Genomic DNA, 18,750 nt, shown 5'->3' with positions numbered 1-18,750 from the left:
GAGGGAGGGAGATGAGGATAAGGCGGATCAAATATATCGTGATGGAAGAACTGACTCCGGGTGGTGAACACACAATGAGATTTATAGATGATGTAATACAGAATTGTACACCTGAAATCTATGTAATTTCACTAACAATTGTCACCCCAATAAATTTAAAAAAAAGAAACTGTTTTAAAGCCATTTCAGTGATTGTATGGCATTTAAACAATTAGGTGAAGTGATTGTATGAGATTTTTATCTTATTTAGGATTTTCTCTATTTTCCAAATTTTCGACCACATTACTTCAAAAAATTTTAAAGCGAAGTTTTACATACCTATAGTTTAATAGTTATAACACGATTGTTGCAAAGAACAGTAGTTCACCAATCCTGCAAGCCCATATCTCCAGAGTCAGCAACTTTCAACTCTTTAACTGATCGTTTTGGTGTTTATCTTGTTAAAAAAAATTCCGTGGAGTAAACTTGATGATCTAATCGGCTTTATTAAATGATTCGTGAATCAGGCAGCATCCCATCTATTAGAAGGGTACTCTCAGGGATTGTACAAAATGGAAAGCTTTTAAAAAGAAGGGTGGAGCAAGAGAGCTATTAGCAAAAGAAAGTGGGATTATTTTGGAACCAGACATCATCATTTTTTTTGGGGGGGGAAGAGAATTGGAAGTGATTTGATCACGCAAATTGTCTCTTCTTTGTATGGGGCGGGGGAGGATGGAGAGGGCCCAAATGATAGATTACCTCATTGGTGTTGACCAGAAAATTCCAGATGGGTTGATTAAGATTATGTATCTTGGAGAAGTTGAAACTATAATTAGATTGGGTATGAAATCTAGGTTTGGTATTATGGGTTGTTAGCATGAGTGACACCAATTTGGACCTGTGGTTTTCTCTTTAACAATTTTGATATTTCCAAATATTCTTTATTTTAAAGTTTATGTCCCTATATGGTCTTCCTTCTACAGTAGACAAGGATTCATCTCTTTCGTACAGGCATGACTCCCATCCCAATTATGGCTATTTTCTCAATATCTAGATCAATTAGGTATTTACATTATTATGACTATATAAATCCTGTTGACCAGTAAACATGTTGGTTGCTTTGTGTATTATTGGTATACAGAAAAATCACATTTCTTTGTTTTACAAATTAAAGGAAAAAAATAGTTTATACCAGCCACTTTGGAAATGTAGGTACCTCATCTGTGCACTATTACTCAAATGCTGGCAATGTAAGAGAGCTTTTTGGCTGACCATCCATCCAACACATTGCTGGCACTCAATAAATAGTTGTAGAATGAATGATTGAACACAAGCTGTCATGTGACAAGTTCATTCTGTCCAAGACCTGGATTATTTGACTGAGGTACACTATCTGAACAAGCAATTTGAAGTCATTGAAATAGTCTTTACTGACATATTATCGATGTGTGGAGGACTTTCTTTTTGTAATCACATTCCTCATTTCCAAAACTCAAGTGGACACCTTTCCCCTCACCAGGGAGCATATTTCAGTCTGGAAAGGAAGACTTCTAGTTTTTAATTTATTGCTCATTTCTTTGCACATGATGCTGGAAAAAATGATTTAATTACATGTAGAGCATTCGCTTTTCTTGTAATGTACAAAGTCACGTGGTTTGGTTGTTTCCCCTGGATTATTTTCTGGAAATACATTAGGGTGTGGATTAGCATCAAGTTGAACTTGCTCCAGGTATACCTCTCACTTTTCCAAGCTACATCGTGGCTCACCAAATAACCACTAATGAACAAAACATCTCTTCTGCGTGACTTCTCAGTTATAATCTGAACAAGCTGTCATCCAGGCCTTCCTCTTCCTATATGTGCAGCATATTTGCTAAGCACTGAGTCATACCTAACACTTCAGTGGTTTCACCTCACTGTAATGCATAATAACAACTTAGTGCATGATACTTTTGCCAGTACTGAATCTGATTTTTCTTTGAGCATAATATATATCACCAATTTTGAGTTTGCTTTTATAAGCTTCCAGAAGTAATGTAATTTATGTGTGTGTTTGTCCACAGGAAGGGCAACTTTGAATCATATCTCTTAAGGTCAGTTTCTTCTCTTTCTTTAGGTATAAGATTAATAATTTACATAATGGGAAGCATTATTTTATCTTGTTTTGAATAAACACAATAAATTTACCAGAAAGGTCACTCTGTTTTATTTGAAAACGACAGAAGTTTCAATGTCTTGGTCCCACTACTTAACAAAGTTACATAACACACTATGCCTTGGGGGCAGTGGGGTAAAATTTAAACAGATCACAGGTCCAATAAAATCCAATTTTTAGATATTGTTTGTTATACTTCCAGTTCAAACTTTTTCAACACTTGTCAGAAGGCATCACTAGCAGATTCACTTGTGCTAGCATTTACTCATAGTAAAATCAAACTGGAGCCTGTTGGTTTTATTTATGGCATTATTTTAAGTTGGAGCTTTTATATCACTCTTTTCATCACTACTTTTCAATGAACCACTCATGAGTCATTGACCCATTTACATGTATTGTGGATCACCATAATAACACAATAGTAATCATGAAAAAAATGTAAATTTAACAAATATACTCAATAACTTGGAAACAATACGAGATAATATTAGCCAACCCCAAGAACACTGTTAACATTAACAGCTGAAGCCAGAGCTCTGAATCCAGAGCTCGGAAGGGTACAGGGTGGGCTGAGCCCATACCACTGGTTGGTGGGAGAATGACCATGTTATGAGCACATTAAAAGGACCTAGACCATTGGTTACCTGCTCCTTGTGTTAAGGTCTAGCTTTTCCTACTGCTACATCTAACAGCCTTTCCTCATAATGTTAACAATTGTCAAGCCAACACGGTACCTTAAACATTGCTGAAAAGTTAACCTTTTTGCAGGATCTGCTCAGGGGTCTTCCCCGCTCACCACTCCGCCATCCCCCCAGCTACACTACAAAGGCAATGATCCTTAATAAAATAACAGGATTCCTGTGAAAATGATAATTAATCTTATATTTCAAATTTGACCAAAGTGAATGAATGAAGTTATTTTGTTGCCTTTTTCTCTGAAGTCACCACACCATCCACAGATGCACTGCCTGCCCCCCATCCCAGGGGTCTTCAGTGATCTACAATGTGTATTTTAGAAGCATCACACTACAGTGCTTTAGTTTTTACATTTCTCATTTTTCTTTTCTTCTTTTTCCCCCTAAGTTAAGGTAGACATTACAGATCATAAAAAGATATTTGGAGAGACTGTTGAGAAAGTTTAGGAAGGTTCTTTTTGAGGGAAAGGAGGAAGTTAGTGGGCAGCATGTCAAGGAGTATGGAGCTGAGCTGCAGAAGGAAAACACAGAAGGCACCCATGCCCTCTATTTCCCAATCACAAGTGGTAGCAGAACCCTAGAGTTAACTCAGTTTTGTCTCTTAATTTTACATGAATTTTACAATGAAGAACCTGAGTTTCAGTGGATTTTTTAAAAAGTTGTATGATAAATGTGGTAGAGTGTTACATTAATGTCTCCAAATGAATTACTCCTTCTGGTAACCAGGCCCTAGTATAGTCTCCTCCAATATTTACTCTGGATTTGACTAAGTGACTTTCTTTGACCAATTGGACATCAGAAAATGAGACACAAGCAGAAGCTTGATAAGCCTTCATGCACTGTGGCTTGCTTTCTTGGACCTCTGATACCCCTGTGCTGAATTATTATGCTGTGAAGAACTCGGAATGAAAGGCCACATGGAGGTGAGTCCAGAGGCTCCAGTATACCGCTCCTATCAAGGGCCTGACATGTAAATGAGGCCACCTTAGATATTGCAGCCTCAGTTCACCCTTCAGTTGACGGCAGTAACATGACTGACTCAGGCAGCACCAACAGAAGAACTGGTGTCAGCCAACCCATTGAATCAGGAGAAATTATAAATCATTGTCGCCTTAATCTACTAAGTTTTAGGTGATTTGCTTCCCAGCGCTAGATAACTGACACATTGTTACTGGCATAGGGAAGACAAGACCAAAAGCCACTTCAGAAAGCATAAACTTTGAATTCAGACAGACTTGGGTCCCACCATAATTTATTAACTTAGTTAGCTGTATGACCTTGGGTAAGTTCCTGAAATTTTATGAGCCTGTTTTTAATTCCATAAAATGGAAATAACTATAACTACCTCATGGCATTGTCATGAGGATCAAAAGATTTTGCCAACATATATGTATAGGGGAGGAAACAAGCTTGAGATGAGTAACTCAAAGAGATGGTTAGAATGTGGGCTTATATAACATCTTAACAGAACAATAAATTTGTAGACAAGTGATAAGACAAAAGGAAAGAGTTTTAAGCTTCTAAGAGCAGCAAACTGTGGGAAGGTAAATATATGGGGGCAACTAATGGAAAGTAAGAGTTGTTTCAGTCAGGTTTGTTATATAGATTCCTCTTGGGGCAGTCTCTGGGCTGATAAGTGTCTCCATCTCAGATGATTAAGAGTCTGAGCCTGCTTTTAGGCAAATGGAGGGGAGAGCAGAGACATTTTATGGCATCTACTGTTTCTCAATTGTCTTCAGCTCAAAATACTCATAATCATTATGACAAAGTGGCATATTTTGGAGGTGTATATTCTGAAAACTTACACACATATTATGCTTAGAACAATGCCTGGCACATAGTAAGTATCCAAGAAATATCTCTGGGTATTAGTATTAGAGTATTACCATTAATAATCACCACTGTAAGATACATGGCATATAAATAATACTCAATAAATACATAGTGGCTATCATGACTTTTCTTCTGAACATTTATGGTAGTACCCTTCTTATGTCTATCACGCCTGCAGCTGTTATCAGTATGGTGTCATTACTTATGTTCATCCTTTCCTTGCCAGATTATAAAGCTCTTCAGTGCAAGGTGTGTCTCACTCATCTTTCTGTTTCCCATTGTGTAGGTGCTCCATATTGATGTGTTATATGTTTGTAAAATAGGCAACTAATCATAACAATAGTCTTTCTGTACTGAAAGACTATTACACTGTGAGCAAATATTATCTTTAACAGTGTCCTTCCCTACTAGAGAGAAAACAGTAAGTTCCGGACTTCCCTTAATGCAATACAAAATACTGTACTTAGTTAAGTAGATATCCACTAAAACGAATAGCAGGTCCAATAAACAGATTTCTTCCTTCAGAGAATTATAAATTTAATAACGAAGGACATCATCAAAATGGCGGCGTGAGGTGAGCCTCTGTAAATCTCACCTGGAATTTACAACTAATCGAAAAAATATAACTCCACAAAGGACTCCCTGCATAGCAGACAGACAAGAAGAAGAGGCCCACTGAATTCACCTAAAGGTGGGCGAATTGCGTGAGGGAGTAGAAGAGGGAAGGGAGAACTGTGGAGACGGAGCTGCGCGGTTGCAAGACGCAGACCTAGCTCAGTGCTCCAAACTTGCTGCATCCCGGAACTACCGCAGCTGCAGGAGAGGGAAGAACTCGAACGGCAAGGGCTCCGTTTATGGCCCACAGGATTATATGCTGGCCCACAGGACAGCACACAACATGGCTGAACCCAACATTCACAGCAGAGACCTCAGAGCAAAAACTGAGGGAAGAAGGCTGAAAATGGTGGTTTAAGCCCTCACAGCTGAGCAGAGAACGGAAGCCTTAGGCACAGAGACTAGCTGCCCCCTCTACCCTCCCAGAGATCACCCGGCCCCCAGCTTCCCGGTGCTAGAAGCGGAAAAGTAGCAGTGTCAAATCAAAAAAACTGAATATTTGCTGTTCTGAGAACTGTGCACTGCAGACACAGATTTGCAGCCCAACTAGTTCCGGCAAAGGGGAGGGAACTGTGGAAGCAGGACCAGCTGTGGTGGTGGTCTCCCCCATTGCTCTGGGTCACCTCTCACAACTCACCCCACCCCTGGCCCCACCTATCTGGGCAGATCCCTGCAGGAGTAAACACAACTGCTGAAACATACGGGCTCTGAATCTGGTGCAGGAAGAGCTTTAAAACTTCAAAAGCTCTCCGCATACTCACACAGACACTGCGGCCCGTAACCCAGGCGAACTATTAACAGAGGAGAAGTTTGTCACCCGGGGAATCCCCCATTGTGTGAGAAGCTAGAATAGTACAGAGAAAATATTGCACTACCGTGTGATAGAGAAAAAAAAGCTGCAGTCGGAGAGAAAATAAAACATTCTACCAACAAGTACTGGGAAACAGAAGAAAGACCTCTTCCTATCAACCTGTTGCAGAAGCCACTACTGTAGATGTCTAGGAAGAGAAATAATAAATCAGTAATTGCCATGAATAACCAAGGCAACAAGACAGCTCAGAAAGAAAGTGAAAAGTCTCCAGAAAAGGAACTTAAAGATATGGAAATATGTGACTTAAATGATAGACAATTCAAGACTGCAGTTCTGAAAAAACTCAACGAGATGCAAGAAAACACAGAAAAGCCGTTTAATGAACTCAGAAATGCAATCAAAGAACAACATGAGCATTTTACGAAAGAGATTAAAATTTTTAAAAAGATCCAAATAGAATTTCTGGAGATTAAGAACTCAATAGAAGAAATGAAGAATGAAATAGCCAGCTTAGGTAGTAGAGCTGACCAGATGGAGGAAAGAATCAGTGACATCGAAGATAGAAACCTGGAAATTACACAGATGGAAGAAGAAAGAGACTTGAGACTTAAAAGAAATGAAAGAACTCTACAAGAACTTTCTGACTCCATCAGAAAGAGCAATATAAGAATAATGGGCATACCAGAAGGAGAAGAAAGAGACAAGGGAACAGAGAACATATTCAAACAAATAGTCAGTAACAAATTCCCTAACTTGTGGATAGAACTGGAATCTGGAATCCAAGAAGCAAATAGAACACCTAATTACCTCAATCCCAACAGGCCTTCTCCAAGGCACATTGTATTGAAGCTGTCTAAAATCAACAACAATGAGAGAATACTCAAGGCATCAGGGAAAAGAAGATGGTAACCAAAAAAGGAAAGCCCATTAGATTATCATCAGATTTTTCAGCAGAAACTCTACAAGCCAGGAGGGTTGTGAAACCAAATATTCAAACTATTGAAAGAGAGAAATTATAAGCCAAGAATACAATATCCAGCAAAGATGTCCTTTAGATATGAAAAAGGAATAAAGACCTTTCCAGACTTACAGAAGCTGAGGGAATTATCTAATACAGGACCTGCACTACAAGAAATACTAAAGGAGGCTATTCGACCACCATCAACAGGGACAATTTATGGCAATATAAAAAAGGGGAGAGTAAAGGCCTGAACCGGAATATGGGAATGGAGAAAGTAAGCATGCTGAAGAAAATGGAATACTCTTAATATCAAAATTTCTTTTACGTGAACATAAGGGTAACCACTCAAAAAAAATCCAGAACTGCAATACATACTGTAATAAAAGAAGAAACAGAGGGAAAAATCATAGAATACCACCACACAGAAATAATAGACAACAACAGAAAAGGAAAGAAACAATGGAGACACAGCCCTACCATAAAACTAAAGATAATATTACAGGAAATCCTCACATATCAATAATCACCCTAAATGTAAATGGACTTAACTCACCATAAAAAAGGCACAGAGCAGCAGATTGGATCAGAAAACTAAACCCAACCATATGCTGTCTCCAAGAGACACATCTCAGCTACACGGACCAGAATAGATTCAAAGTGAAAGGGTGGAAATTGACACCCCAAGCAAATGGTACCCAGAGAAAATCTGGTGTAGACTTAATGATATCAGATGAAACAGACTGTAGGGTGAAAAAGATAACAAGAGACAAAGATGGACGTTTCATAATGTTAATGGGGACTATACAACAAAGAGACATTATGCTCATCAATATTTATGCCCCCAATCAGGGAGCACCGAAATATACCAAGCAACTACTAACAGAACTAAAGGGAGAAATTGACCAAAACACAATTATACTAGGGGACTTAAATACATCATTGACAGCTATGGATAGATCATCCAAACAGAAAATAAATAACAAAATAGCAGCGCTAAATGACACATTAGATGAAATGGACATAATTGACATATATAGAGCACTTCATCCTAAAACAGCAGACTACATATTCTTTTCTAGTGTACATGGAACACTCTCAAGGATAAACCATATATTGGGACATAAAATCTGCCTCAGCAAATGTAAGAGGATTGAAATCATACCAAGCATATTTTCTGATCACAAGTCTTTGAAGTGGGATATCAACTGCAAAAAGCAAGCAGGAAAAAACACAAATACATGGAGATTAAACAACATACTTTTAAAGAACGACTGGGTCAAAGAAGAAATTAGAGGAGAGATCAAAAGATACATAGAAACAAATGACAATGAAAATACATCCTACCAAAATTTTGGGGATACAGTGAAAGCAGTTTTAAGAGGGAGATTTGTATACTTACAGGACTATCTCAAGAAACAGGAAAAATCTCAAATGAATAACCTCATGTTACACTCTAAAAAACTAGAAAAAGAAGAACAAGTGAAACCCAAGGTCAGCAGAAGAAAGGAAATAACAAAAATCAGAGCAGAACTAAATGAAATAGAGAACAAAAAGACAATAGAAAAAATTAATGTGACAAAGAGCTGGTTCTTTGAAAAGAGTAACAAAATTGACAAACCCTTGGCTAGACTCACTAAGATAAAAAGAGAGAAGACACTAATTAACAAAATCAGAAATGAAAAACAGGAAATAATCACGGACACCAAAGAAATACAAAGGATCATCCAAGAATACTATGAAGGACTATATACCACCAAATTCAATAACCTAGAAGAAATGGAGAAGTTCTTAGAAACATATAGCCTTCCAAGGCTGAACCATGAAGAACGAGAAAATCTAAACAGACCGGTCACCAGTAAAGAAATTGAATCAGTCATCCAATAGCTTCCCAAAAGCAAAAGTCCAGGACCAGATGGCTTCACTAGTGAATTCTGTCAAACCTTCAAACAGAATCTAATACCAATCCTGCTCAAACGCTTCCAAAAAATTGAAGAAGAGACAGCACTCCCTAACTCAGTTTATGAGGCCAACATTACCCAGATACAAAAAGCTGGTAAGGACAACACAAAAAAAGAATACTACAGTCCAATATCGCTGATGAATACAGATGCAAAATTCCTAAACAAAATTCTAGCAAATCGAATACAACAATGCATTAAAAAGATTATTCATCACGACCAAGTGGGGTTCATCCCCGGGGAAAAAGGATGGATCAACATCCTCAAATCCATCAATGTGATACATCACATTAACAAAATAAAGGACAAAAATCATATGATTATATCAATTGATGCAGAAAAAGCATTTGACAATATAGCGCATCCATTAATGATTAAAAGACAATAAAATAAGTATAGAAGGAAAATACCTTAACATAATAAACACCATATATGACAAGCCCTCAGCCAATCTCATAATTAATGGTGAAAAACTGAAGCCCTTTGCTCTAAGTTCAGAAACACGACAGGACTGTCCCCTATCACCTCTGCTTTTCAACATAGTGTTGGAAGTCCTTGCCAGAGCCATCAGGCAAGAGAAAGAAATAAAAGACATCCAAATTGTGAATGAAGAAGTTAAATTATCACTCTTTGTAGATGACATGATGCTATATATAGAAAACCCTAAAGACTCCACCAAAAAGCTATTAGAAACAATCAAGGAATACAGTAAAGTTCCTGGCTACAAAATCAACGTACAAAAGTCCATTGCATTCCTATATACTTACAATGAAATCTCAGAAAAAGAAATGCAAAAAACAATTCCCTTTGCAATTGAAGCAAAAAAAATAAAATACCTAGGAATAGACTTAACCAAGTATGTGAAGGATTTATATGCTGAAAACTGTAAGACATTTTTGAAAGAAATTGAAGAAGACACAAAGAAATGGAAAGATATTCCATGCTCATGGATTGGAAGAATCAACATAGGTAAAATGGCCATATTACCCAAAGCAACATACAGATTTAATGCAATCCCCATCAAAATCCCAATGGCATTTTTTAAAGAAATAGAACAAAAAATCATCAGACTTGTTTGGCACCACAAAAGACCCTGAATAGCCAAAGCAATCTTAAGAAAAAAGAACAATACTGAAGGTATCGCACTCACTGACTTTAGCTTGTACTACAGGGCTACAATAACCAAAACAGCATGGTATTGGCAGAAAAACAGACACATAGACCAATGGAATAGAATTGAGAACCCAGAAATAAAACCACTTAAATATGGACAGATGATTTTTGACAAAGATGCTAAAAACATACAATGGAGGAAAGACAGCCTCTTCTTTCTGGGAGGTGCTAGGGTGCTGGGAGAATTGGATAGCCACGTGCAAAAGAATGAAACTAGACTGCTATCTGTCACTATGTACCAAAAGTAATTCAAAATGGATCAAAGACTGAAGCATAAGACCTGACACAATAAACTGCATAGAAGAAAACATTGTTACTAAACTTATGGACATTGGATTCAAAGAGCATTTTATGATTTTGACTCCCAAGGCAGTGAAAGTAAAAGCTAAAATAAACAAATGGGACTATATGAAACTTAAAAGCTTCTGCACAGCAAAAGAAACCATTGACAAAATAAAGGGGCAACAAACTGAATGGGAGAAAATTTTTGCAAACAGTGCCTCTGATAAGGGGCTAATATCCAAAATATACAAGGAACTCATGAAACTCAACAACAACAAAACAAACAACCCAATTAAAAAATGGGCAGAGTACCTGAAGAGACATTTCTCCAAAGAGGACATACGAATGGAAAATAGACATATGAAAAAATGTTCAACATCACTAATCATCAGACAAATGCTAATAAAAACCACAATGAGATATCACCTCACCCCAGTCAGAATAGCTATCATCAACAACACAAATAGTAACAATTGTTGGAAAGGCTGTGGAGAAAAAGGAACTCTCATACACTGTTGGTGGGAACGAAGAGTGGTGCAGATGTTATGGAAGGCAGTGTTGAGTTTCCTCAAAAAATTATGAATAGAATTACCATATGACCCAGCAATCCCTCTCCTGGGTATCTACCCAAAAAATCTGAAAACATTTGTCCATAAAGACACGTGTGCACCAATGTTCATTGCAGCTTTGTTTATGGTGGCCAAGACATGGAAACAATCAAAATGTCCTTCGATAGATGAATGGATAAAGAATTTGTTGTATATATACACAATGGAATACCATTCGGCGTTAAGAAAAGATGATATAGGAACATTTGTGACAACATGGATGGTTCTTGAGAGTATAATGCTAAGCGAAATAAGTCAGACAGAAAAAGCAGAGAACTCTATGATTTCACTGATATGTGGTATATAAACCAAAAACAACAAAAGAACAAGACAAATAAATGAGAAACAAAAACTCATAGACACAGACAATAGTTTAGTGGTTACCAGAGGGTAAGGGGGGTGGGGGGAGGGAGATGAGGGTAAGGGGGATCAAATATATGGTGATGGAAGGAGAACTGACTCTGGGTGGTGAACACACAATGGAATTTATAGATGATGTAATACAGAATTGTACACCTGAAATTATGTAATTTCATTAACAATTGTCACCCCTATAAGTTAAAAAAAAAAAGAATATGACCAGCTATGGCCAAAAGTTTACCCAGGCTCAGACAATAACAGCTACATCACAATCTATCCCAAGGGACAAGAAGTAAGAAGCCATTCGTTGTAAGACACATCTTAATCTTAGACATGCTTTAAAAAATATGTTTATAATTGATGAATAATGGTATTTATAGCAGAATGGTTAATTTTTTAAATGGAGCGTTATAATTTTTTATATCATAAGGGGAGATTTAACATGGCTTTTCTTTTTTGTCTTTTAATAATGGTTAGTACTTTTTCTTATAATTTTTTTGCTATTACAAATGCTATAATTATACAAATTGTATTTTATGTAATTATTGGCTTTAAGAATATTACTGTTTTTATATATTGATCTTGTGTTGAGCAATCCTGCTAAAGTTTCTTACTAATTCTTAGATTTCTTTAGACTTTCTACCTAGACAAATCATGTTGTCTACAACTAACAGCACCATGTCTCCCTTGGTGACCTATGCTTCCTAATTACTCTCCCTTTTTTGTTTCATGTTTGAGGACACTAACACAATTTGGAATAGATATGTTTATTATGGGCAAAAATGACAAGTTTAAAAAGGTAATGTTTCTTAAATTTTACCATTAAACAGGAAGTTTGCTCTAGGTTTGTTTAAAGTTAAGGCCACTACCTTATATTCCCAGATTGCTGTAAGTTTTAATTCTGAATCAGTGCTGAGTTTTATGACATGCTTTTTCTGTCTACTAACATGAACATGTAGTTCTTCTAATTCACTCTGCTAATGGAATGAATACTGTTGATAAAATTTTCTGCTCTGGACAACCCTATCTAGTCAAACTATATTACATTTTTATGCAGGTTTATAGTTAAGTTGCTACTATTTTATTATGGATCTTCGAATCTACAATAAGATGTGATTAGTCTATAATTTTTCTTATACCTCATGAAATCAATTAAGTAACTTTTTAAAAAATTCTCTGACATAGTTTACATAAAATGAATTTTGGAAATTTCATAAAACTCACCTGTAAATCTACCTGGAACTTTGGTGAGTATAAATGTATTTTATTGCCAATTAAATTACTGTTCATGCTTAGTAGTCTGCTCAAGTTTTCTACCTCTTCTTGAATCAACTTGGGAGATATATATGTATATTCCATTTTGTGTGTTCTTTAATTTATTTGCACAAATTTGTTAACAATATTATCTTCTTGTTTTTTAATTTCTACAGTAACATATTAATAATTAGCTTTTATTTGAATTTCATTCCACTCATTTTTTCTTGACTAATCTTGCTAAAGATTTTTTCAATTCATGAAGAAAATTTTCCATAAGTGTGTTGCATAAAAATATTGTCTTTTTTCCCTAGAAATGTATTTTGTTAGTTTTAGTATCTTTATTATTGTTTTCTCTTTTAAAAAGTAATGCGGAGGCTACTGGGGGGGTGGGGGGGGTTGAAAAAAAAAAAGTAATGCCTAGAAAGGTCCAAGATGGCAAAATAGGTAAACACTATGCCTGATGCCTCCCAGGGTCAAATTAAAATTACAACTAAATTATAGGACAAACAACATCAAGAATCATCTAAAGACTAGCTGAAGAGAACTCCTGTAACTAAGGATGTAAACAAGAGCCCACATCATGACTGCTAGCAGGGGTGGAGATGCCAAATGGGCTGACACCAAACCCACAGGTAGTGGTCGAGCACCAGGAGGGACATCTTCAGTAGGGGAGGTCCCTCCTGAAGAAGAAGGGTTCCCAGGTCCACACTGGGCTCTCCAGTCCTGGAGTCCTATGCCAGAAAGAGGAGTCCCCATAGCATCTGGCAGTGAAAATCGGAGGATTCCCTCTGTCGATCCCAGTGAGACAGATGCTATGGCTGGAAACCCAGACGTCCTCTGAAAGGGCCCACACACAGACTCACTCACTTGCAAACACTCACCTGGACTGTGGTGGAGGGGCAGCAACTCGAGAGAAACCAGATACATATGGGGAAAGACTGAATTGTGTGGTTTTGAGGCAAGGGCTGGAGGGACAGTGTGGAGCCTTCCTCACATGTAGCCTCCAGGAGGGCACCATCTTTCCTACGTTGAACCCTCCCTTAAAGGGCCAAATCTGAGACAGCATTGGTCTGGTAAAATCCATGCATGTGCACCACCTTGGTGACACCCTGGGTCCTCGCCTCACTCAGCTATTGCTGCTTTACTGGGGGCACTTTTTGCTCCTGGGTCCAAGGCAAGCAGTAGATGGCCAAGTGTTCTCAGGGAGGTTTGCAGAATGGTCACAGGCTTGCCAGTGGTGCAAGAACTGAATCTGCATGAATGTTGTAAAAACCACTGCCCAAACCCCGTAACTCCCTGGGACCCCACCCTGCACAGCTAGTACTGCATCACTGGGGGCACTCTGAACTCCTGGTGAACCAGCCTTGCCCACACACCTAAGGAGGTTCTTTCAGTGGCTGAGCCTTACAGGCAGCTGATAGGTAGCAACTGGCCTGGGGGGGGGGGGCTGGGTCTTTTGCTAAGCTGCCCCAGGCCCAATACTTATGGCAGCCAGCCTCATTTCACAGTGAGGCCACCCCTACATGCTTCCAGGTCCAGCACAGGCAGCAACCAACCACATATAGCTTTCTAGCTTCTCCCAGAGAACCCCAGGTTGGCCATAAGCAAGGCTGAAGTTGGCCTGCATGGGAGCCCCTTCTAAGAGACACCAAAACAGCAGACCCACAGGCCAGTTTCGAACCATACTAGAGTACTACCAGATTAGCTCTACAAGTGGTATACCCAAAGGGTGGTCTCAATAGGCACAAGAGCCCACTGTGGCAAATCCCCTGCTGAGGGGTCAGCCTCCATACAGCAGCTCATACACTGTGGGCATAGCCAATCCTCACAGCCAGTCAGCCTGAGAGTCAACCCAACCCACTTACATACCCAGAGCAATCAAGGCTCAACTACAACAGGAGAATACACACAACACACACAAGGGACACTCCTGAAATACACCCACAGGCCACTGGACCACACAGGACACATACTACATAAGGCCACCAGGCAAAGACTGAGAGACATAGGAGATCTACCTAATACATAGAAGCAAACACAGAGAGGCAGCCAGAAAGAGAAAATAAAGAAGCATGTCCCAAAAAAAAGAACAGGAGAAAACTACAGAAAAAGGACTAAATGAAATGGAGGCAACCAACCTACCAGAGACAGAGTTTATTTATTTTTTTTTAAGTTTTCTTTTCCAATATTTACAAATTTTATTTATTTATTTACTTATTTATTTATTTTTTTATAGTTTTTTTTTATTAGTTTCAGGTGTACAAGACAAGGTAATACTTAGACGTTCATCATTTATATCCCTCACACTGTGAACCCCCCTCCCCCCATCCACTATCCCTCCGACCTCACACTGAACCATCACATTATATATATAAAATTATAGTTGGCATTCATTAATGATACCCAACAGAGAAGCACCTAAATATATAAAACAAATATTGACCAACAGAAAGTCAGAGATCAGTCAACAATGAGATCAAGGAAGAAATAATAGGTACCTTGAGACAAATGAAAATGAAAACACAATGACCCAAAATCTATGGGACACAGTGGGAGCAATTCTAAAGGGAAATTAGAACTAGAACTACAGGGCTACCTCAAGAAACAAGAAAAGTCTCAAAGAAACAGTCTAACATTACACCTAAGGGAACTGGAAAAAAGAACAGCAAACAAAGCCCAAAGTGAGAATAAGGAAGGAAATAATAAAGACTGGAGTGGAAATAAATGAAATAAAGGCTGAAAAAAAAACAATACGAAACATCTGGGCACAGATTTCCACTGCCGCTGATTCAATCTCCCTCTCAACCTTTGCCCACAGCTTCCCCACCAGCTTCCAGGAAGTAACCAGGATCCTAACATAGACCCTGGAAATAGGCCCCTGAGAACCTGGCGTGGCCTTGAATAGCCAGTCCTCTTCTCTGTGGTACGCCTGGCACTGTTCTACCAATGTGACCCCAAGCATTTCCAGAAGACCATCTTTACCCTCTTTAACTTGCTTAACCTGGACTACTGGTCCCTCATCTACCTAGCCAGTGGGGCCCAGGGTGGGGCAGGCACCAGGCTAGGTGGAGGGCAGAGGGCTGGCCAGGACAGAAGACCCTGAGGGCTCAATTATCCTATCTGCAAAGTCGGGCTTCTGAGCTTGCTGGCAGGGATGTGGTGAGGGCCAGCAAGGAACTCAGCTAGAATGACTCCCTTTCTCCCAAGTGACTGTACATTAATGATAGCAATTTAAACCTAAATAAAATTACTGAATTTGTTAAATGTTATTTTGGCTACAGGCATTAATCTCCAATCTTTCATATACCTTACATTCAAGATGAATCTTTCACGTAAAAATTTAATTTTGCTGTTTAACTTGCAGGCATGTATATTGAAAGACTTCTTTTTTCTTGGGTTGGCTTAATAGCTGCTCACATTTCACCCTTAAATATATTGGGTTTGAATTTAATCAATTTTGTTTTCAATGTAAGTATTTATTTTTCATTTTTACAATATTTGTATTTCTCTTCTTGGTTTTAGAGGCCAGTATACTCTCTGTGTACATCTGTCCTAGCTTCTCCAGAGCAAGGGCCTCAGATCTTCCTGTTTATGAGTCTCAAGCCTCCCACATAATGCCTGGACCAGGACAAACAATGACATTATTGATAACCACCATTCATTGAAAATGTGCTGTATTCCAGGCATTGTGCCAAATATTTTGTGTGCATTACCAAAATTTGTTGAGACAATAATTACTTTCTAAAAATCAGGCCTTCTTAAATCAAAACTACAATGAGATATCATCTCATACTCATTATGATGGCCACTATCAAAAAAATAAAACAACAGAAAACAACAAGTATTGGTGAGGTTGTGGAGAAATTAAAACTCTGGTGCACTGTTGTTAGGAATGTAAAATGGTGCAGCCGCTACAGAAAACAGTATAGAGGTTCCTCAAAAAATTAGAAATAGAACTACCATATAATCCTCCAGCCCACTTCTGGGTATACTCATATATCCAAGAAAACTGAGATCAGGGTCTCAAAAAAATACTTGCTCACTCGTGTTCATAGATTCATTACTTACAACAGCCAAGAGGTAGAAGCAACCCAAGTGTTCATTGACAGATGAATGGATAAACAAAATGTATTCTACCCATACAATGGAATATTATTTAGCCTTAAAAAGGAAAGAAATACTGTCACATGCTATAACATGGATGAAACTTGAGGACATTATACTAAGTGAAATAAGCCAGTCACAAAAGGACAAATACCATATGATTCCACTTACATAAGTTGTCTAACTCTTAGAAACAGAAAATAGAAAGGTAGTTGCCAGGGGCTGAGGGGATGAGTAAAAGGGGTGTTGAATGGGTACACAGTTACAGATTCATAAGATGAAAAAGTTCTGTAGATCTGTTATATAACAATGTGAATATAATTAACATGAGAGAACTTTTAAAAAGGGGGGGTTAAGATGGTCAATTTTATGTTATGTGGTTTTTTACCACTATTAAAAATAAAAATAAAAATAAATAAGGCTTTCTGACTTTGAGGATTAAAAACTACGATTCAGAAGGCTCATCCAAGATCACAGAACCAACACTGAAGCACAAATTCAAGGCCTGAGAGTGCTCGTGTCACAGAATGTTTCCACTCACTTTAAATTTTGATTTTATTTTCCTTAGAATTTAACAGAATTTGGTACATTTGAAAATTTTCTCTTAGATCTTTTAAAGAGGAAAGTATATCTTTTTATTCTTTTTAATTCATTATACCTTTTTATTCTTATATTTTAGTCAGCATGACATAAGGATTTGTCTTCCTAAAATAGTTGAGTTCTGGACAAAGGCAAAATATGGATGTTTCAAAACAAAACATTCACTTTCAAATAAAGTGATAGGATAAAAATTAGTGGATGAGATCATTTAAAATCTTCAAGTGTCTTCTATGGTGATTTTTTTGAGCTATAATTGACATATAACAATATTATTTTCAGATGTGCAATGTAATGATTTGATATTTGTATATATTGCAAAATGATCACCACAATGAGTCTAGTTAACATCCAGGGTGATATTTTTCAAAATTAAATGTAATAAGCTGGCTGACATGGAATGTGTAAGCTGTACTGAGGAAATCAAAATATGTTTCTCTAACAGAACTTCTATCTCATTGAGTTTATATTAGCCTCTTTCATTGACTGGAAAGAATTCCTGCTTTCTTCTTTCTTCAATGAACTTTTCTGAATTGTTTTCCTCCTTCTATCTTCAGGGTTTCTGTAGGTGAATATTTCTAGACAGTTTTAACTCTAGTGTGAGAGAAAAGAGATTAATTCATAGAGTATTATAGTCGGTTGACTAACTTTCGCCCAAGGATAGCAAAAATTCTAATCTCTGGAATTTGTAAATGATACCTAATTTAGAAAAAGGATCTTTACAGTTGTGATTAAATTAAGGATCTTGTGATGAGGCAGTAACCCTGGATTATTAGGCAGGTACTAAATGCCATCACATGTCCTTAGTATAAGTGAATGCCAATGGGAGATACCACAGATACAGAGGAGGAGGCAATGTAAAGACGATGTGAAGACAAAGTCAGAAATTGGCGTGATACGGCCACAAGCCCAGGATCACTGGCAGCTGCCAGGAGCTGGAAAAAGCAAGGAACAGATTCTCCCCTGGAGCCCCCCAAGGGAGTACAGCCTCCTATTTCGCACTTCTGGTCTCCGAACTGTGAGAGAATAAATTTCTATTGTTTTATGCCACAACATTTGTTGTAATCTGTTATGGCAGTCACAAGAAACTAATAAAGGTATATTCATGTGTGCCCTCTTCGCTCTCAATGTTTACTGAAATTGACTACAAATAAGCAGTCAATATGGAAATATTATCTATAAAATAATTTATAAAACATATGTGTGACCAAAAGGGGAAAATCTAGTGGGAATTCATAATCGGAACATCAAAAATTGATGCATGACATATTAAATGCACTTCCCTGGCCTTGCAGAAGTTCCTCTCACAATGACTGAAACCACAGGAGTTGTGCTCAGAAGAAAGCTCTATGAAGAAAACAC

Source organism: Rhinolophus hipposideros, assembly GCF_964194185.1.
Source record: "Rhinolophus hipposideros genome assembly, chromosome: X".
NCBI lineage: Eukaryota > Metazoa > Chordata > Mammalia > Chiroptera > Rhinolophidae > Rhinolophus > Rhinolophus hipposideros.
The sequence above is the reverse complement of the archived record's forward strand: the minus strand, read 5'-3'. Positions refer to the sequence as shown.